This window comes from Alosa sapidissima, chromosome 9 (assembly GCF_018492685.1).
Source record: "Alosa sapidissima isolate fAloSap1 chromosome 9, fAloSap1.pri, whole genome shotgun sequence".
Classification (NCBI taxonomy): domain Eukaryota; kingdom Metazoa; phylum Chordata; class Actinopteri; order Clupeiformes; family Clupeidae; genus Alosa; species Alosa sapidissima.
The window spans coordinates 19758065-19780096 of NC_055965.1; the positions used below are offsets into that span (position 1 = coordinate 19758065).

The window sequence follows — 22032 nt, forward strand, 5'->3', positions numbered from 1 at the left end:
GGCAGCTCTGAAAAAATACATGCTTTGATGTACTTAACAGTCTTTAAAAGCACGTGATTTGCGGTTTTCTCAAACGTGAATTGAGAGTGTGATATAGCACTTGATGACAGTGAAGATCATTGAAAACAAAAAATGCTGACAGGATTTTAGGCTAATGTGGCAATCTTCACATAGCCAAGCAAGATTCGCTGCATTCTCTTTTTGCTACCATGTAGCCATCTTCGCCAATCGCCACAGTTTAGGCTACTGTTGAAATCTGGTGACTGGGGGGAGTAGAAGAGCGTAACCTTGATATTTCCCCAAACTATTTACAATTAACAATCAAACAAATAACTTTAAGGTTGCAAATTATAAATTATTATAGTGGATTAACATAAACCACAAATTAAGAAACGTTTCACTCATATTCAAGCAGCACTACAATCGTGGGGCATTCTTTTTTTCTATACTGTGTCAAGCGACCTCTTTGTATTCTCTTGTTTCCGATTAAATACACCACCAAGCGACAGGCATGTGTAGTGTAGGATAGTCTGACTGTAGCTACACATGCCGGTTTGTGTCACTGTGACTGTCCCCCCTCCCTCTCTCGCTCTCTGTCTCTCTCCCGCTCTTTCACAGTTTGTGCCTGTGCGCCTCTCGCTCACTCACACTCACACACTCCGCCTTGGCAGAGCATAGAAAGGGGGCGTGACCTATTTTCAACCACAGTCGAACTGTCTGTGCTTGTGAAGGTGTTGTTCTCGTGATTTGCTGTGGCTTTCTTTAGCGTTTTCTTTCTTAAGTGGTGCTATAAGGTTATTTTAAGGATCTCTTCTCATTGATTGTAGACTATCATTTGACTTAACTCCTTAGTGTCTCTGCAGCCTCGATCCTTTTTCACAAGGTCCCCAGTTCTGTGCAGCACTGGCTTGCTAAACTGGACTACAGATGGATGAATTGGAGAACATAATTGGTGTTAGTGCAGTCCCGTTTTATTGCTTTAAAAAGGCTACAACACAACATGCTAGTTGTAGGTATAACATTCGCTATATGCTAACCAGCCAACTGAGGACAGTTACAGACCCATAGTACCCTATCTTCTCTCCTGTGAAGAGGTGTGAAGAATGAAGACAACATTTCCACCAGAGAAGCAAACAATTAGGCTAGCATACTCCAGAATGATGTATGCGTAAAGCTAACACATATGTGGGGAAATTAAAAAAGGTCTCACAATAACTGAGCGCCCTCTATAGGTCACTGATGGAACTGCAGGGGGAGAGTAGACATTTTAGTGGCAGAAGCAAAAACAAAATGGCTGACTCAGAAGGGCAATAGAAAGGTCATTCTGATGATAAAAAAGAATAATTATTATTGTTTTATGAATGAGATGGTGAGGTTATTTATACATTTCTGAGTTAGAGAGTGTTAATGTAGACTACATGGATTGTTCTGTTAGTGAGCTATGACCAAGGTGAGCACTAATTATATGCTAGTTGCTTTACACTATTTTTTAGATAGCCTAGCCTAAGGTAGGTAAGAAATAGCCTATTCAGCTTACAGATTTAAAAATGTGTTTATTGATTGTACTGAGTAGGCTTTTGCTTTGCACAAATCTACCCTATGTTAGATCAGTAGAAAAAAACATCCCACTAATCCTGAAAAAAGAAGAAAAAAAAAACCTGACACCACGAATTCACCAAAATGACAATGACAAAAGCTCTGTCTTAAAGAAACCGATGAAGATAGCAGATTTTAAGAAATTATATGGCGCTTATTGAAACTTTCTAAACTTGTGAAAAGATAGGCTATCTCCCAATCTTTACTTTATAACTGAATGTAGAAAAACAATGGTGAATAATAAGCTTAAAAGGGATTGTTTCTCCAGCCAGAGAAGAGGCAGATTCACAACCACTTAACTCCTCCTCCTGAGCTTAAAAATCCCCCCTCCCCCTCGTGCTCTCTCTCTCTCTCCTGCCTTTGTGTGTGACTTGTTCAGATAAGTGCAGGAAGAGTCCATTGACTGTTCCGTGGGTGACTGACTGAACTGCTCACAGTTTTGAACTAAGGGACCATTGATACCATCCTTACATTACACTACATTATAAAAGTAGCTTGCAATGCGATTTTTTTTTTGCGTTACAATGTAAGATACCAAACATTTTTTGTTGAGATTTAGGAGGAGGATTAATTAAGAGAACTGTATACTTAATTGCTCTTGCCAGATAAGAGTTGGTAGGGCGCAGGAAGCAAACCTAGCATATGAACTAGCCTATCTCCATAAGAAAGCAATATAAGGTTAAACTGCTAGTGGAGTTCGAATGCTAAGATATTCTGTATTCTCCACCACAGAGAAGTTATATGACAAAATTAGCCCACCTAACTCAAGGGGAAATATTCAGAAAGTCCAAAGTCAGCATCAGCGATCAATTAGCTCAGAGACCTTTCTACCCTCCAATCCAGTCATTAATATCAGTCTACCTCTTGGTTCCGGCAACTGCCATTTCAGTTTAGAAACGAATGAATTTATCAAAAGATGTAGCCATATGAGACACCAGGCTGAGATAGCCTGCCATAAGCTACAATTCTGCATCTGACACATTCACCATCAGCTGTCAACTGATATTGCAGAAACTGACATATGACACAATAGCTTTTTGGTCTATTACACACTGAGGACAGGTAAAAAAAATACTATATTTGACTAGCTCTTGGTGGATTTTGTGCTGCTGAAGAATTTGTAGTCCGCAGCAGCTAGTGGGAGGCGCCTATTCTCTTTCGTCCACCACGCTGTCCAGCGAAGCCCAACCCCCATTATGTCTCGCTGCTTTGTGTGGTTCTGATGGCAAGAAGAGGGAACGCGCGGGGTTGTAGTACAGCTAGAGAACCACCGCGAACCACTAGAGACAGTGTTGTTGTGGTTTCTTGTTTTCGTTATAACGTTACTTTTCTGTCACCCTCATCTGATATTGGACTAAGTTAACGTTGCTTCGGTAACATACTGCAACAAGCATCTCAGGTGTACTGGACAAAACCCGGTCAAGCTCTGGAGTATTAGAAGAACGAATGCTGATTTGAGTTGCCGCTGGAAAACTCGTCGGTAAGTGCTAGTACCATTTTGTGTTGCTAGATAGCTAGGATAGGTTAGCCACCATTAGTTCGTTAGTTGTCCTGTAACGTACCGTTACTCTAATATTTAACGTTACAAATTAGTCACCGGGACATTTATGATTACAGCTGCATACAACTGACAGAGTGTTTGCAGAGTTAAAGATGCTTAGCATGCAATGTTAAGAGCCTACATTAGTAATTGTCAAAATATTCTTTCTTTGACAAGTGTTCACAACTTTGTAAACTAGCTAACGTTAGCATTATGTCTTTACTTAGTCAATGTTATTTTTTATTCTGTAAATGTCGGGGATATATATAAAGATACAGGTGACGGATTGCGGCATTATTACTGACAAACGGTCGGATTTGTGGTGCCTATGGGAGGACGGTGTGTATACCTTAATGCCAACGATCTGTCTGCTAACATAAACTAGCTAGTCACACTATGTTGGATAGCTAGTGAGGAAAATTTGCGTAACTAGCTAACGTTAGTCCGTTGAAGTCAACATGGCGCCCCTTGACGTTTGACATTGTAAACTTTTGTGATTTTTCTGTAAATTTACCTAAAGTTGTGGAGCAAGAAAAATACTGTTTTGAGAAAGTAATATAATTAAAAAGTATCATGCAGTAGCGTACAATTGTTGGTAGTGTCTGCTTTGGATGATTCATGTTTTTGAACAGATATTTAAGATAAGTAATTACTTTTGTTTAGAAAAAAAAGTGGAAAATATTATTGTATTTTTTGCAATTTTCCACAAAGATGCTACTGTGTATAGTTCCTATTTAAAAGTACCACCATGTAGGCCTAGTTTTTTTTTACCTTAAAGGAGAAGTTCAGTATTTTTCAATTTGGGATCTATTTGTGTTTGGGAACTAAATTATGTCATTCAGTGCAGTTCTGAGACTGTAAAATGCATACGATATAGATGCTTGGAGCAATGTCGCTACATCAGAGTAAGACAGACCCTATGGAAAGGATTTCTGCAGACAAACCAAACTATCTTTTACTTTGTAAGTGAGAAAAAAAAGTAGAAAATGAGCAGTGCATCACCCTTGTTCTACTATTGTTCGCCACCATCTTGTGAAGAATAGTTGATTATGAATGTGGCACAAACTGCTGTCAGTGGAAACAAAATGAGGAGAGTTCAAACTAGTCAGTCTACATTGGCATTCTGGCTTTAGCGAAGCATCAGTAAATTGGCTATATGATACTGCAGTCTTTATGGGCTAATAATTTGATGTCATGACAGTATAGTCCTCCTTGGCTTGGGTTGTTCCAATCGATGTGGATTGCTGTTTATGGTCAGGAATTGCATTTTTAAGCACAACAACGTTGTCCTACTATGCATTTATAACGCTGATAGTTGGTCAAGAAGACACCTCATCCGCCCCCCTATGGAGATGGCCTCTGAGATGAAGTAACGTTATTTCAGCTGAAGACTCCAATCTCAATCTGATATAAGAGAACAGCAGTAAAGCCACAAAGTTCTGTCTCTGGGCAAAAAAGGTGCAGGGTGCATGCTGGTGAGGGTGGGGTTGGTGGTTGCAAACGCTAACCTGATTGTTCTGGGGGGCTATGACTTGCAAAATGTTAAGAACCACGGGTTTATAAGCGGGACAATATTTTTGTGCTGATCCAGATCCCACAACTGCAAAGTGCTAGCTGTCGAAAAGGACTACCGTTGTCCTACTATGCATTCATAACGCTGATAGTTGTTCCAATCGATGTGGATTGCTGTTTATGGTCAGGAATTGCAGTTTTAAGCACAACAACGTTGTCCTACATTCATAACGCTGATAGTTGGTCAAGAAGACACCTCATCCGCCCCCCTATGGAGATGGCTTCTGAGATGAAGTAACGTTATTTCAGCTGAAGACTCCAATTTCAATCTGATATAAGAGAACAGCAGTAAAGCCACAAAGTTACGCTAACGCTAACCTGATTGTTCTGGGTAGAGATGCACCGATATGGAATTTTAGGGCCGATAACGCTAACCGATATTTATTGGTTTGTTGTGGCCGATACCGATACGGTAACCGATAATATTACTCTTGAAAACATTTTGTGAAAAGTGATTTGGGGAAAGCATTTAATAAGCATAATTTTATTGCAGTAATTTTACCTACCACCAAATGATGGACCGAACTCATAATAGTCCTCAATAGTACGGCAGTCAACAACATAACAGTAGCCTAGCCCTACAGTATGTGTGGCTCCTTTAAGTGAACCTGACATCAGTGAATTGCGAGTGAGTGGCTAGAGAGTTTGAATCGTTTTCATTTAGGACTAAACGCTCATAAACGGCTCAGCTTGGAATAAGCTACAGTATAGCGACCAAATCAGAGTTTGTGAGGGAAACTTAGGTTTAGTTTCAACTGCGGGTAACTGAATAAAGCTGCAACTCCTCAGACTGAATCTTATGTCCGTCTACTCTGTTGCGCACAACCTGCTGCAGCAGAAATGAAAGGAGTTAGCCCCGAAGGTTTTAATAACTTATGATGACCTGTCTGGGACTGAAGCACGAATGGTTAGCATATTTCTAGGTAATAATACAAAACCCAAGCTAAAGTAATGCAAATATAATACTAAAACACAACTTAGAACTAGGCCTACTTATGTACTCGTCCCACTAACGAGTTTGTTTATTTGTTTCCCCGACCAGCGCGGTAAAGTGCAAACACACCAGCACAAGACGGCTCTAGATAGGGCTGAGCTCCGCTCTGTTAAGGTTAAATGGCGGATCATTCACGAGAGGATTTTGAGATGCACAGATTCCCAAATGAACGCATATCCACAGATTTTGTTAGAGTGGTGAAATACATTCACATCGCTGACATTATATTGAGGAAAAAGTATAGCCAACCAAGCTCAAGTAGCTCAGTGTAGCCAGACGGACCTTACGTAGGCCTAAATTAGGACTTTAAAAAATATCGGCGCAAATTATCGGCCAGAATTCTGTTATCGGACCGATAATAATATTTTCATTTTTTCCCTTATCGGCTAATAATATATCGGCCGCCGATATATCGTGCATCCCTAGTTCTGGGGGGCTATGACTTGCAAAATGTTAAGAACCACGGGTTTATAAGCGGGACAATATTTTTGGTGCTGATCCAGATCCCACAACTGCAAACTGCTAGCTGTCGAAAAGGACTACCACTAAAAAAAAACACGTTGATGTAGCATATCTTAGATGTTCAACTTTTTGCTTGCAAAACGTAAGTGTGGTTGCTGATGCAAACATGAACTCACTGTAATTAGTAACCCCTGAGAAGAATGTTGTGTATCTCAGATTCACCCCTGTAGCTTCCTCTAAATGGTACAGGCCATAGATGTCAGTGTTTTTCCACTTCCTATGACTGCATCGGCTGCATGAGTGGAGGACTGTGCATGAGTGGGGGAGGGGTATAAATGTGCTTTGCGCAAATCAGTGCTCAACTGTGACTAATAATGTACATTTGTGACTAATAATGTACATTTTGGTTAGCATTTTAAATTGTGTGTGTGTGTGCATGTGCGTGCGTGTGTGCGGGCGCGCATCGGTCTGTCCGGTGTTTCCACCTATATTTATTATGACCAAAGTATCACTTGTAGTCAGTCTGACTACAATATATGAATCAGTATTCACACCTGAACTGTTTACACTCAGAATTAGCACTTCTGAAACAGGACAAAGTGACCTACATAATGGTGCAGTCCAAGGCCAGCAGCCCCTCCCCTGATCATGTTTTTCTCATTCTGCCGCCTCACCCTGGAATGCTTTGGGTTCCAAACACGTGTGCATTCCCTCGCTCCTATTTTGTTTTTTATCTGGACTTGCGATTAGTACTGTACTAGGACCAACTTAGTCTCCCTCATACAGCTGACTTCTATCCCTCCTGACAGAAAGAGCTTGCGGGGGGGAAAAAAGAAGCTAAATGAAGACCTTGCACAGTTGTCAGAAGGCCAAGTTAGTTGTGTCAGTTGATAGCATAACACTCTGGATGCTAACACCATGAAAAAGACTCACGACAGTCATTAAAAATAGAACGTAAACAAACATTAAAATATGGATAAACAACATTAGCAACATAAAAATGTGCCGAAGAAATGTCTGGCCAATAGGCCATGAAGCACGCAACATGGCTACTCTGCAGGCTTTGTTGAAGTTGTAATATATTGCGCCTAGTATTTTGGAATAGGCCTAGGCAACTGAAATCTGGTTATTTTTATATAGAAATGTAATCTAATAAGCAATATAAGTGTACAAGTGTGTACACTTACCTTTTTTGATCAAGAACCAAAAAATGTGCGTTCAGAGACATTGACAAGGGAGGAAGGTACTGGAGTAGGAAAGCTCTGATGAGAACCTTTTTTCCAGCTGACCCGTGGTTAGATAGACAAAAATATTGACTATAAACAAGCGTTTTAAATCATGGCGATCAGGAAAAGTGTGTATGGTATAGCAATTCAACACAAAAATTTAGTGAAAAAAAAGAAAAAATGCTGTTGCCTGACCACCAGGCTAAGATCAAATATCAAACACCTGTCCTCACAACTGATGTTGGAATCAAAAGAATACAATAGCCAGCCTAAAAGATTCAGCAAGGAGCCGCCAGTCATGTGCCATAGACCTTATGCACACAGTACTGAAGATGGATGAATTGTGAATTAATGTTAGGCCTTGGGGGATGGTAAGACATAGACCGGTATCATTTCACTTCAGTCAATGTACAAGCTTTTCAAACCTGACTAAACCAGAATACCATTAGTAATCTACATGGCATCAGATGTCCACACTCCAGACACCTGCTAGTACAGACATATTATAAGTATAAGTATACATATAATATACTCTTTTGATCCCGTTATTCAGAAAGGCCGAAAGAACAATTTCCAGAATAGTCTGGGCACGTAGGCCTACATTGCAGTGAGTATCCAGCTAATGCTGTATGGCTTCCAGCTAACTGAATCCGGGCAGTATGGATACTGGGTGCGGACATTGTGATATTTTTTTGTGCTCAGTCAAGAAGGAATCTCAGATGGATTAATGCAGCAACCTCTGGTCACTTTCCTCCAGAGAGGGGGAAACACCTACAGTATAGTGGCCCCTCCTCCCAAGTTGGGGGAAGGTGGTTTATCTACATTAATATGGATGTTGATTTAGGTTGTTAACACGCGATGTTGAGGTTGTTAATACGCAATGAGAAGCTAGAGTATACAATGCATTGTTATACTGTCAAGCGGTTTACTAATAGCAAATATTTGTCACACCCTGAACACTTTCACAATAACCGATATGTCTCATTTACATGTTACAAATCTAAGTATGAAACTTGAAAGTTAGATGAGCAAATTAATAAAAAACAAAAAAAGGCTTTTGAGCAACTGTGGTCATTTTTGGCAAACATAATTAGTCATAGCATGATTTCATAGGCTAAAATATAGATAACTTCACATTCTTTGTGATGTCATCAAGCCAACGTGTGTTGAGATTCATGAATCATCATGGTCTGGGCCTAGAATGTAGGCTACAGCAAACATCTAGATTGCTATACAGAAAATAAAGTTGGTAATTAGGAACCACAGGTATAGAACGTAGCACACTCTCTCTGGTCTGTGCCTTTAACTACAGAGTCAACAAGAGAAACCGAGCCAGCAACCCCCCACCTCCTTCCGCTCTCTGTCTAAAACAGGTTTGAACCAGCTCAGACTGGTTACAGCAATACAGCTTCCTGATTGGCTAGCAGCAGATTTAGAAATGACGGTTGTTGTTTTTTTTAATGGGAAAACAATACTATTATTTGATTATCTGTATATAAAGATAGATGCAAATATTGTTTCAGCAAATATACTTTCTTACACAGCATTCCTCACACAGAAATGTTATCTCAGCATCAGGGAAAGACCTGCAGTAGTGCCCTGATGCTGTTTCTGGCAGCATGTTGTCACCTTGAGTATGGTGGTCTGACATTATCAATCTGACTCTAATCATAAAATTACAGTGTAGGTTATCCAACTGGTTTCTGTATGCCTGTCCATTAAGATTGCATTGTAAGAATTTAGTATTTAACGTAATGCCTGTGGGCAGATAGCTGATGTGCCATGCTTTTTATACACCCTTATAGCGTGGTAACATCTTTTAGTTTTGACTTTGAAATATAGACCCTTTCAACAAGGTAAACAAAAACAATGCTTGAACATTCTATTTGGGCCCCAATCTACTTCCTCTGCATTAAGATAACATATGGAATGTTAAAACTGAAGTCTTGTGGGGCCAACTATGATGCTGAGAATGGAACTCTCTTGAAAGGGTCTATAACCATTAAAAATTACTTAACCCTCAGTTAGCCTATAGCAGAAGTGAATCATGGTTAAACAATGGCAGGTTTTTTTTTTTAAATAGGTCTTGGCAGGAGCACCAGTTTGGGACACTAGCATCTTTGTGTTGTGATCCCAAGTCACTGGGTAAATAGTAAATATTTCAGGTTCAGGTTTGTTGTGTTTTTTTTTCCCCTCCAAATTTTATTTATCTAGTTTGATTTCAGTAAATGTCATACTGTGTAACCTAATACAGTTACTCGGTGTAACACATAGGTTTGTCCTGCATCTTCATACAAGCATCTCGCTGCTGCTGCAAGAAGAAGATACTGTGTGACACATGATGTCCCTAAAAGCCCCGGTACCTTACCTTCAAACTACCAGCTGCATCATCAAGGTTGCATGCTGTGTATGGACTGACCTAGGAAAGAGAAGACACTTCTCATTCCGCTTGTTCTTACTTTTGTGTGATTCGATAAGGCTGACAGACGCAGTAGTAGTTCCTGGGTACGGTCTCCTCTGCACTGCAGCTTGAATGTTACTCTCTTGCGGTAAGACGCGTTGGATAACAGCGTCTGCTAAATTAATACGTGGTAATGTGTCAGTCGGTCCGTTTCCCACAGAGGAGACCCCTTTTCCTTCCTCTTTTTCGGTCTGTGCCTCGCTGACCTTGTAAACGACCTTGCTAGCTCTTATGAGGACACACTGATTAGGACCCAACACAGTTTGGACGTAAACCGTATCATGGGGATGCCACAATTGAATAGGGACGACGGGAAATAAGCGGCAGTTGCACATTGGCCAGGAATTCAAAGTTAAGGGCTGAATTGTAGCAGAGTGCAGACTTTGAACCAGGTCACTGGGGTTATTTTCAAAGCGTGGTCAAAGCTCACAATATGCTGCTGTTAAACCCCTCAGGCTAAACACTCTAAAATAAAATATTGTTGTATTTTTTTAGTCTAATTTTAGTATAATATAAATAATTAATAATATAGAAGTTAGACACATTTATCATACATTAAATTACATATTTTAATTACATTTATAATGGAGAATTCTTACACTCAAGGTCCAGTCAACACAGCATTAAAAAATAATCTGCAGTGAAACATTGACATTTTTGTTACTCCAAAAATAAATAAATAAAAAATAAATCTGGCAGCCATTTTGAGCCTCTGCAGTGTAGCTGGGCCATAATGAGAACTGGGATATGGGCATGACTGCAGCTCACTCTCTGCAACAGCAAGCTGGGCCCCCTACAGGAGAAAGAAAAATGTTGTACTTGTGACATGAAAGGGGCAAAATCATAACATTTAAATACCAAAAATGTTATCTTAGTTTAGAATAAATTCTTTATTTGTCCCAGAGCACCCAACATGTCCATACCCATCCATCCATAACATCCATTTCCAAGTATGTTTTCTCTTCACTGTTAAAAGAAGTGTAAAAGTACTTGTGGCTGTGTGTCTAAGGCTTAGGCCTAATTCTACATTATGCTTGACCGAGTGTTAGCTAGGGAGAGCATTGAGAACGAGAGAGAGAGATAGAGAGACAGTGCGCTCTGGAGATCGGAAGTTCTTGACAAGATAGCACAGTCTGATTAGAATGCAATCATTTTAATGTACTAAGATATATTTTGTTTTGTCGTCAAATTATCTATGAAGCTACGTCTAAGTTCGAGTATCAATGTTTTACCCTTTCTTAACACTTGGCTAACTGTGTGCCATTGCATGGCTCCCTCTACTGTTGGACCCAGGCCACAGTCAGAGTGGTGTTCATGGTTGGTCAGTAATTTTCCACTCTGCCTTCTCATCTCTGTGCTCAACACTGGAGAAGGGGAGGGGGGTGGGGTGGGAGGAGCTCTAAGGGCTGTTTGTACTTTTTGTACTGTGAAGTGCGCTAGAGTGGCCCTCCGTTGTTGTGGTTTCATTGGTGTGTAGTTTTTTACGTGTTTTCTTGTTGTTTTTGAGAGAAAGGCTTTAGAAAGAATTCTCAACAGAGTCCTGAGTATGCACAGAAACATGCTGAAAGAAAGGTCAAAACTCTCCCTTAGCGTTGGAACAGATGTCATTTTAAGAACACTTTAATAATATATCTTGTCATCATTACTATTAGCGCTAAAAAACAGCTACAACAGAAACAACAGCAAGAAAAAAAATCTCTGTGCCCCTGGACTAGTACATGGTACAGTCCAAGCACTCTGTCTCATTCCAGCGACTCTCCCTCCCCCATCATTCCACCCACACATGGTATGCCCTTTTGATCTCTGAAAAAGCTATTCACTATTTCCCACCTCCGGCCACATGACGGATAATGTACTCGCAAACGGCAGTGACCAGTGGCTGAGAGTATCTCTTTCTCATATGTGACCATCTAGGTTAATTGCCTACATGCTGTACATGGCACATGCTGTGTGCATGACTGCTGAGTATACCTGAGTCATCCATGCAGTGTAGCCTTTCACATAGAATGTCAAGTCATTTAAATTGCATAGCACATTAAAAAACAACAGAGTTGACCGAAAGTGCTTCACAATTTGTGAGATTAGACATGACAATAATAACATAGACCAAACATTTGAGCTACAAGGAGTTAATATCAGATGGTAGAATGGTAGAAAGAATTAATGCTAAATGGTACTCATTTTTATATTTACCTATATAATATATTTATTTATATGATATGTATGCTACTATTTCTACTATTTATTAGAGCTTTTATGCAGGACTGTTGTATTGATAAATCAATGTGTTCTATGCATTGACATGATGATTAAGTGTGCCACCTGTGTACTAATTGTTTTAGTGGCTATAGTGTTTGAGCTCGCTTCTAAATACCCTCATCCTTTTATGCAGACCCTGTATAATTGATTAATTAAAGTTAGCCTCCATTACGATCGTACAAAACAAATCATAGCCTAGACCAATTAAGATAATCTCAAATCTTTGCCATAAGGATTCATACAACTCCTACAAGTAGAGAATCCTCAATAACTAATGCTATTTTGAAGACAAATAAACAGGGAAAATAATTATTCAAAGCAGATCTGATTTATTAATTCATCAATAGCAAAATATTGTCTTTTGACTCAGGCTGGTTGTAATTAATAGCCTATGCATCCAGCCCTGTACTTAAAGCATGCACTCCACCTGAACATGTTAGTGCTTCTGGACTTCCAGGATGAAAGACATGGGAAAACCTTACACCAACCCTGGCTTGAGTGCACATTTCAAATTTAAAATGCAGGGCTAGCCGACATGAGAATATTTCTGTTCAGGGAAGACCATATTAATAATTATGTTGCTAAATCTTTCACTGGCAACAGTGCAAAACAAGAATTAATTTAATACATTTGGATTTTACCTTAGTATAGTAAAAACCTTAAGGTCATACCTCAAGTAATGGAATTTATCTTTTTAAACTAACAAGTCACTCCATTCACACATTCCTCGTCACTATTTTGTTTATGGTAATGCTTAAGAGCATTGCTACTCCCACAACCTGAAAAATTGCAAAATAGAAATGGCATTTTCCCCACAGATGTTACATGTTACATTATTCGCCAGTCACAGCCTCGTTGCTTCTTTAAGAATATTCACTGTTTCCACCAACAAAGGTAGGCACGGACCTACTGATACCTGTTGCTGAACAATCAAGCCGAAATTTAGAACAACGCAGTCATCAAAGTGCATTCAGGTGCATCCTGATTGTCTGTGAGTGTACAAACCTGTTCAATTTACTGATTGTATTCAGGTCCATTGTACCAAAGACTGTTTAGGGATGTTTAATTAAGCAAAAATAAGGTATTTGCTAATCATTTAATTGACAGCTGCTTAATGATAAATGACTATTAAAAAGAGAGACAAGTGCCTGTTTTGAATAAAGGAGTGATTGCTGATAATAATACCTGAAAGGCCTGCGTATGAAGGACTGGATGCATTCATCTGAATGTATGTCTACATGGTCTATGTCTACATAGTGCATACACTGTAGTGTGGTGATTATGCTTAATTTTATGCACCCCTTTCTGTGGCTCCCATTTTGCTACTGGCCACTGCAATACTTCTGTCTGCCAGATGAGAGATGGTGGCCATTTTGTGTGTCTGTAGGAAACACTAGGAGGGACGCACTTGCATGAGGAAGGGTGATTTTGCAACTGCAGAACAAAAATAGTACAGAAAGAACTGCAAAATGGAGTTTTTGAATCGATGGGTAAGGGTTTGACGTAGACCCCAAAGGAAGGCCTTCTTAGGGTTATTACTTAACAAATACTTTCTGCGTTTGGAACCCATGTCCCCTGTGTTTACAGATGTATCTTGCCGCATAACCCTAGCACTGGTACTATTTTAAGGAACCACACATTTGACCACCATCTTAGAGTGCAATATATATGTACTGTATATGCAGCGTGTTATGGAATGTTATGTTGGTATCGTGACAACACTAGCATGTTTCCACTGGGCGTAGATTCCTTTGCTCATAAAATGATGGAAACAAGTCCTGATTTGCGTCCACATTAAAACTATGTTCAGAATTGTTCAGTGGAGTATACTTTGTTCAAAAACTGTAAGTGTGAGAAACAGACCAAAGTGCTCTTATACATGTTAGTTACATCGTAGTAAAACAAATCACATGCTTCTTACTTGAACATACAATCTTTTCCAAAAATCCTCATGCATAGAAATACAACAATACATGGATACTTCTCGGACATAGCATGTGATCCTCACGCTCAAGTCATGTGAGCTACTCCAAGGAAGTAAGATAATGGGTCAATACAATATAGGCTTACATCCTTCAGCATTTTCTTGTCATAGTATGCTCCCTCACAGGATATTACTGCCTCAGGCAGAATACCCCTAGCTTCTAACTTGTGACCTTTATTAGAAAGTCGTGACATAGACAGAGCAAATGACAGACCTAGCAAAGTTGATGCATAGAATTGAATATAGAAAAGCATACACATAATATATAAAAATGTAATTCATGTAGATCAGTATTCACTTCTAATACCTATAAAATGGTTAGAAATCACTTATATTGCCTACAATTTTGTTAGTGATCTAATTTTTTTCACCACATAATCATCTCAATTGTCAGAGGCTACTTCCTTTACTCTAGTGAGTTGGCAAAAATATGAGCATTTTCTCTCTGCAGCTTGCCGTGTCTCTAGTTTGTGTATGTGCGATGGATGGCACTGTAGTGCTGCACCACACTTGGTGACAAATCCTACCCTTTCAAGAGAGTTCCATTATCAGCATCATAGTTGGCCCCACAAGACTTCCGTTTTAACATTCCATATGTTATCTTAATGCAGAGGAAGTAGATTGGGAACCAAATAGAACGTTCAAGCATTGTTTTTGTTTTTATTGTTGAAAGGGTCTATGGGCACACACAAAGAATGCACCCCTCTTTAAAGGAGAAGGCTGATTACGCGTTAGATATAAGAGAAAAATGACATATGAGGATGCATCTCTCGCAACTAACTCAGCACTCTGACAATTATAACATTATTACAATTAGTCCTAACTCAGCACTCTGACAATATCACATTATTACAATTAGCCCTAACTCAGCCCCCCCCCCCCAGTCTGGTACTAGAGCTCAAATCAAAACACTTGGATGCTTTTTTACATCCTGCAAAACATACATGGGCAACTATAACATTGTCTTGACTATTTCATAGAATAACTACAACTACTCACATTGCACTCTTAACATTGGGCCATAGACTATTAGGATGACACAAAGGATTACAATGTGACTAGGCTATTTCATAATCACATGATGACTCGGCATTTTCAGGTTTAAATAAGAAAGGTCAAAGTGTGTACAAAAACGGTAGTGACCATCAGATTGATCGTAATGCCATAGCAACCACCTCTAGCCCTTCTCCGTGAGGACGCATGTGCAACACAGCATGTTCCAGCTGTATGTGTGTTGGAGTCATGACAGTGCAATGCATGCAGAGATTGATCTTGGTATTGGGAGCCAGCACAGGGACTCAGACTCACAGTGGTAGTGTTACCAGCCAACAAGGGACTGCTGTGTGAACAGCCAGCAGCCATTTTGAGTGGTACTCTGGGTGCTCTGCTGCTTGCTGAAGAGTAGATCGCTAATCCGAGACATTTTATCATTAGTTCTCCTTCTCAACTGTCAAATTGTATCGACTGGAGCAGCCTAGTTGGTACTGCGGGATGTATTGGGGCAGAGAGGATAGGGTGGGGTGCAAGTGTTATTGCTTGGGGTTAGCACAGACGGAAAGGCATTCCGCAGAGAGGACTAGGCATTCCGCAGAGAGAAGGACTAGGCATTCCACAGAGAGAAGGACTAGACATTCCACAGAGAGAAGGACTAGGCATTTTACAGAGAGGACTAGGCATTCCACAGAGGGAAGGACTAGGCATTCCATAGAGGGAAGCAATAGAAGTAAACTGCAGGATGATGGGAGGGGAAAAATTGTGAACAGGGATAATGTTTTCACCTCCTCGAGCATGCCTCTGAATGGTCTAGCTAACCCTCAATTGTAGACTGTTGTAGAGGCCCTCTAATACTCCTCTGCATTGCTATTAGGCCTACTGTTTTTCACGGTTTTGCATGTTAAAGTAAGTGTGGCGTACTTTGTTGCTTGTTAACTGATCTTGATTTGAAAGACGTGAAGAGTGAACTAGTGTAGATTGCTTCCACTCTGAGTGTGTAACTGTTGTACTGAAGCACATGTAAGTAGTCAGACAGGGCACACGGTATCCTCATACAAGGTGAGAAGTAGACCAACTTTAAACGGAAAAGAGTTGGAAAGTGTTTGGAACTTAGGACTTATGTGTGAAGAAATCATTAGTTTGAAGGTTATGTTGTTTATTCGACAGGTTTTAGAGATCCATGACCTTGTATTTGCTAGTTTTGCTCCACTGCCATGCTCCCCCTGGTGTTCAGATGTAACATTCAATCCCCTGGAATGTTGCAACAATGGTATGTTCTAGGACTGGTAATTTTCCACTCTGCTTGCCTTGCATTACGTTGCTGAGACAGACTGTGCTGGATTGCGGGGGAGGGGACTTGTATTTGAACAATTGTGTGTGGTGACGGTTCTTTTGTTTTGTCTGTACAAATAAAAATGTTTGCGGGTTTGAGGTTACCTTGTTTGAGTGTATTTCTATATATTTGTTTTTGTCTGAATACTGCTGAAGACCATATTCCCTGCTGAGTTCTCTCTCTTTCTCACACACACACAGACATACACAGAACAAAGATAATGTGACAAGATAAACTTGTTCAGGGGTTTGTAAGGGGCTTCCCCCCTTGTATCTAGTCTATCAGCATGTAACACATCCTTGGTAACACAACTAAAAAGCCTCCCCCCTACAATATTGGTACAGTCTGGTAACAGCTTTCGCCACCCTCCCCCACTCCTGCTGCTGTCCCTAGCAGCAGAACAGTGCTCCTTGTTTGCTAAGCAGCACACTTTCACATGCTTTCTCAACGCAAGCCCTACTACACTGGAAGACTGCAGCCTCAGGTTAGGTCATATTTAGGAAATAAACTCTTTATGTACTCACTCTCAACATACAAATGAAAAGACTGCGGTTTTAAACGTCAAATTTTCTGAAGCGTAAATATACTGGCTAGCGTCCAGCAAACATTTTGATGATTAACTGTCCTTTTTTCCCTTAGTTAATTTTTTTGGGGGCGTGAGGGATGGGGAATGAAATTTGTCTTGAATTGTGCTATGGTTTAATGTTCATTTATCACATTGTATGATACTGATAAGCAAGTTTAAGTGTGTAGTAGCCTGATAACAGCTTAGTAGCCTAAGCTAAGTAACAGGCGCCTCAGCATGGCTAGCGCTCTGGTTAGCTATGCAGTGTGAACATGAGTTTGTGTTTAATGAGGCAGCATGCAGCTCCTTGTGACTTAGTGATGTGTCCATTTTTTAGAAGTTTATTTTAACTACTATTAAATAGGACTGTGGTGACTTCAGTATAGCGTAAATACGGCATAATTTAAACGTGTCTGTTATGCAATCCAGGTTCTAAAGTTGTAGGCTACCTCACAGTTTTTCACACATTCTTCACATTTCATGTTGTACGTTAGAACTTACCATTGACTATCTTCTCTGCCGTATTTGCTCTGCCCAGGAAGTTAAGGTTCTTCTTTTGCATAGAATGGTGTCAGGTGGTGCTAATTAGGCGGTGCACAAATTGATTAGCTTTAATTAGAAAATGTCTTTGGCAGTAGTAGCATTGCATTTCAATTAGTCCAGATCAATATGTGTTTAAACAAAAGGGTTATGAGGATTTTGGTCAGCAAGGCCTTGTTTGTGTTTGTCTGGGTTACTGTGTGGGATAAATCTCTATCATAATCTGGCAGAAGAGATGTGAAAACAGAAGTTAGACTACAAGGGTTATCTTGTAGCCGTGGGATATTTCATTTAGGCCTAATCCAATCCTGCTCTGTGTTGGGGGTAATCATCTCTCAAATTGAATCGATCTAATCCCCAACACCTTACTACTGGCCCTTATTAAGAAATCAGCAAGCCGATGCCTCTCTGGAAAAGCTACCTGCAGTGGTGGTACAAAACCTTTCCTGTCATGGCTGAAGGCCGGAACACTGTTTTTCTGTGTTTGTATCAATCGGAAACTGTTCTCGAAGGAATGGGAAACAGTGCCTGGACTACACTGGTTGGCTGGTTGATGTTTGTTAAACCTACTCGTGGATTGACTCAATGCTAAGGATTTATTGCAGTTCAAGCTTCACTGCAACAACATACAGTACTGATCCCAACAATTTACACACTTTTTTTTGTCCAGGCTTTTGTCTTTTTTTTTTTTTCCTCAGGCTTTTTTAACAGCCTGTTTTTAATGACTCTTTATTACATGGTGAGGGAATCAGCACCTGCTGCAGTGCTTTGCTAGGCTGTGCTGCAGACCAGGTGAGGAGTACCCTGCCTGTGCACACTGCAGACCCAGACTCAGAGACCCTTAACTCTTAAGCCGGTGTGATGGCAATGTTGGAAATGGAACGTTCTAAAGAAAATCTGGGTTCATTGAATTCGACATTGAATTTTAGAACCTTAAATTGTAGCAGGACAGAATCTTCTGTTAGAATGTGTAAACCTCCCATGCTGAAGGTTAGAGGCACAAAACTCTGGGAACAGATTTGATCCACTTCCGCCTCTAATCCAACATTCAAGTCAGTGCCTGCTGCCTGTCCTGTCAGCAACTTTCCCTCTTTTAGAGGTCTAGTGTGTGATGCACACTGCTGCTGCTATGCAGCTAGCATAGCATAGCAGTGTAGCTGGTGGCCATTTTGAGGAACTGCACAGCGGCATGGGAATCGGATATGGTTGAAAGGAGCGGGGGAGGGGCAGTGTGTATAGTAAAACATGCTCCTGAAACACTGTCCATACCACAAGCATTCAGCATCGCCTAGTCAAGTTATTTACAGTCCAGATTCATCATGTGAAGCTGGGACTTTAGCTGCCTGTACAATTCCTTGAGGAAGCACTTTTTTGAGATGCAAGGACATCAGCATGGAAGATTTTTAGCAGAATTATTCTTTTAGATGAACATAAGTCAGTGAGACATGCCAGTTGGCGCTTGTTATAGGCTAACCCATGCTTGTGTCTAATTTAATGAATGTAATGTAATGTCTCTTGTGAAATATGAAAAAAAACAGCACATTAGTTGCTGGATTTCACAGCTGAAACAGACAAGTTGGCTTAATTGAACCATTCCTACCAAGCAAATGACTAGCTGTAAATATTATAATACGTAATGTGATTGATAGTAAGTCACAAAGGAAAGGTAAATTTCAGTTTCCGGGCTGTCGCTGGGGCTATATTTTACCAGGTTAATATTTGATGAGACTAATATATAACCTCCCCTGTCTGGGGGAACTTGTAAGTCTATTATTGACTGTGAATGCCACCAGAGGTATAGCTGCCACGGTTACCCCCCCCCCCCCCCCCGTCTCTAAAGCTACTGCAGTAAAGGAAAAGGTACAATGTAAACAATGTGTATAATATTTAAATGAGGGCATAACATGTAATGAAAATTAAATGTAGCGTAATTCATTTGTGCAGGACTTGTGATGGAAGAATATGAAAAGGGCTTAATTATAATATTTGTTCAGTATATTTAGTAAACAACAACAACTATAAAGACAAACCTAAAATATGTCACTATTGATTATGTCAATTAGCATGAGATGTTAATTGTGTAGCAGAGCAGTGGAAGTACAGAGAGAGAGAGAGAGAGAGAGAGAGAGAGAGAGCGAGAGAAGCTTTTCTTTCCTCATAGTGCATCATTATCCAGACTGGTTTAATCCAGTCTTAACCGGTTTGAGTTGTGCAACGTCCTGATTGGCTAGCAGTGTAAACACAGGCACTGCAGACCTTTTTTGATTTCTTGTAAATTTAATCATCAGGCAAAAAGTGAAATATTTACATCATTTTTATTAAATGTTTAAGTTCCACTGAATGCAAATTTTTTTTTTTTAAACAATTTGGCTTCACCGTACAGCAGTCATCTAATCATTAACTAGTCATGTAAGATGGCTAAACATCGCTAAACTGCCATGTCAGAAAAAGACTGCTTTTTTCTGTAACCAAATTAAGTCTTCACCAGTCACATTTTACGAGAAACGCACCATACATACATTTTATTAACATTTCTTGCAATTATTATTATTACAATTATATTAGTTCCATTCCAATACAAAGCAGTTTAATAATCAATTCCTGATTTCCTGGTGGGCTAATTCTGGCAGGATGCTATGCAGTGGTCGGAACACTGAAAACTGCTTGTTATGGATCGCGGCAATATCCCTTCCTCATCTAGTAGGAACACAGGAAATCCTCTGGCTTATGCCTCAGTGTGTTCCATGCTCAACGTGCCATGTCCACCTTCTCTTTAGTTTCTTCTGTCTTCAGCCTGCACTGGGGTAGCTATGCGCAAGTTAAAAACATCTGGAGCACCAAGCTTGCACCACACATGTGAGTGCAAGTACACGCGCGCACACACACACACACACACACACACACAGCTGTGGCAGTCTATATGATGATTGCTTTTTAGAGCGGATCTGAGGGAAACCACTCATACACCTGTGAATCCCAATACAGCATGTGATGGTTGAGACACGGATGCTTGTTTTGAGATGTCTTACAAAAAGTAGCTATTAAAAGAAAACAAACAAAAAAAAGCTAGTCGAGTAAAATAGCTAGTCTAGTCTATTTTTTCCCCATCCAGTTCATAGTCTTGTAACATGGATTTAATTCTGTAGTATTTATCCAAAAAATAAAAAAGTCAGTCAAAAATCAACTCTCATAAGGCATGGTTACAGTAAATATAAACATTTACTGTACAAACTGTAAAAATGTGGCGGTAGTAATTCTTCACACATGATACAGTTTTTTGTTTTGTTTTGTTTTCTCATGATTCATCATGACTGTGAATTAATGGTCATGGCACCACAAGCAAGCCTTGAGTTGCATTAGAAGTCTCAGCACTCTGACACAGACAAACTGCTGCTCGATTAGGCTTTTGTAAGGAGAGGAAGTACAAACCAACACTAAGAACATCAATTAAGAAAGTGGGAGATCTCATTATCTGAGCCATGTAGATGGCATCAACTATGTATTATGTATTTATTTTAAACCTGCCAAAAATGTTGGCAAGTAGTTCAGTCCAAACCCAACATATCAACGGTTACAAATTCCATTGTTGTTCAACTGCTATCTCTTAAGAGTGTAATGAACTGAACGAAATGATCAAACGCTAGCTATTGTAATATCTATAAAGTTTAACAGGGATTCTGCAATCCAACATCATTATCAGGACAAGGGTGTATGTTACAGGACAAGCCTTAGGCCTTACCCCTTTTCCCTAGTACTCTCCCTTCCCTAGTAGTTATAGGTTGTTTTGGGAGACATGAGTAGATCAGGGGACAGCTCTGTCCTTTGCTCCTGGTTACAGTACAGGCCTACACCCTGAGGGTGAGTCTCCTTAAGGAGTAGTGAGCAGCCTCCCTCTGGCTAATTTGTGCAATGTTGAATGAGTTGTATACCTGATGTAGGCTGCCTGTTTTTGAAATTGCATCCCAGCCTTAAGAACCCTGCCCTAAGTGTCTTTTTTTAACCCTCAAATTGAGTGCTGTGATTATTTCGGGTACTTTGTCACAGTATCTTAACTGGGCATTGAGTCCGTTGCTGTTAGAGCCTTGCTAGCTGCCACAAAAATACAGACATGGAGGTCAGTGATGCTTTCGAAACGGTTAACCCTTGTATTTAATGTTTAAATATTTGGTTCAATTACCATGCCATGAACTTTTTGATGATATAGTTGTATCATGACCTTGTAAGGCAGTGTCCATAGCTGTTACTTACTGCGCAAAGACAACAGACTGACAGTTACTTTAAAATTTGTACCTATGCCAAGTTTTCTCACATGGAAATAGCCCTATTTGCCCCCTACTGTTGAGCACTGGTATTGCATGTGCTTTTCTGTAATTTTCCACTCTGCACTCAATGTGCTCAGTGAGAGTGTGCTGGAGTGGGGGAGGGGAGCCGCTTTGCACACGCGCTGCGCTGCCCACTTTGTCCGATCTTGCACAGGGAAAACCTGGTTTTGGGGTCAAAGGTGACC

General features: G+C 40.2%; 1 protein-coding gene across 1 annotated transcript in view; it reads left to right on the top strand.

Moving 5' to 3' along the window:
• The first annotated feature begins 2787 nt into the window (after positions 1 to 2787).
• The window catches only part of LOC121717888 (activating transcription factor 7 interacting protein), a 44447-nt gene continuing 25202 nt past the window's right edge, over positions 2788 to 22032 (top strand). The window contains 1 exon segment of the mRNA XM_042102594.1: positions 2788 to 3076. The gene's annotated coding sequence lies outside the window, so the exon portion shown is untranslated.